Raw genomic sequence first — 932 nt, 5'->3', positions numbered from 1 at the left:
CCCCGCCCGCCCGGTCCGGCCCACAAACAACACACTGACACGAAAAGTTAAACAACAAACGGACGAAAGAAAGAAAGGGGGAGGTGGTGGTGGGGTGGTGCGTCCACAACACGATCGTGGGGGCTACACACGCGTATCTTTACTCAGCATCTCCCGACAACGCCCTTGTGCCCGCTTGCGCCTGGGCGCCGCCGCGCTCCGCCGCTGCTGCGCCTCGCCCCGCCTCGCCCCGCCTCGCCCCGGCCCGTGGTGGGTCCGAAACTAAACCGCAGGCAAGCGGTGCAGCCCGTTTGGCCGCCCGGGGAGCAGTTTGAGTAGGAAACCGCCGGCGCCGACAGAGAAAGGTCAGCCCGCGCTCAGCGACAGAGCGCCGCGCGGCGCATTGACCAGGCTGACGGCCTCCTTGACCTCGACGACGGCGCGGCCGCGGGTTCGAGTCCGTCCCCTGACGCGTCAGAGCGCCCTAGCCCCTTCTCGCTCCCACGCCCAGCCTCCTCCTCCTCCTCCCCTTCGCGCCGCGAGAGTTTTGAAACGCGTCGGTTGTTTTGAAAACGAGTGACGTGTGTTTTCGCGTTGCTTGCCGGCCGCGGCCGCTTCCGCCTCGCGGCCCGCCCAGCAGTCGGGCTGCAGCAGCCAAGCCAAGCCACACTCTCTGTCCCCTCTGTCGCCCCACTGCCCCTCGCGGGGGGAGATGGGGGAAGGGGGAGGCACGCGGCGCGCAGACACACACGGAAGATGCTGGTCCCGCGGGGCGTCAAGGTGCTCCCGCCACCCCGCCGGCCGTGGTTCATTTGCCCCACCGCTGCATGCATGCATATCATTTGGCAGTAGCAACAACACCCTCCCCCCCTCTCTCCCCTCCCTTCCCCCTTAGAGAAGGCGGAAGCGGGCGGAGGGTGGTCACGAAGAGCGCGCACAACCGAGTCGGAAAA

This window comes from Frankliniella occidentalis, unplaced genomic scaffold (assembly GCF_000697945.3).
Source record: "Frankliniella occidentalis isolate FOCC.00 unplaced genomic scaffold, Focc_3.1 Scaffold66, whole genome shotgun sequence".
In the NCBI taxonomy this organism is placed as follows: Eukaryota; Metazoa; Arthropoda; class Insecta; order Thysanoptera; family Thripidae; genus Frankliniella; species Frankliniella occidentalis.
Note: the sequence above shows the minus strand (reverse complement) of the source record.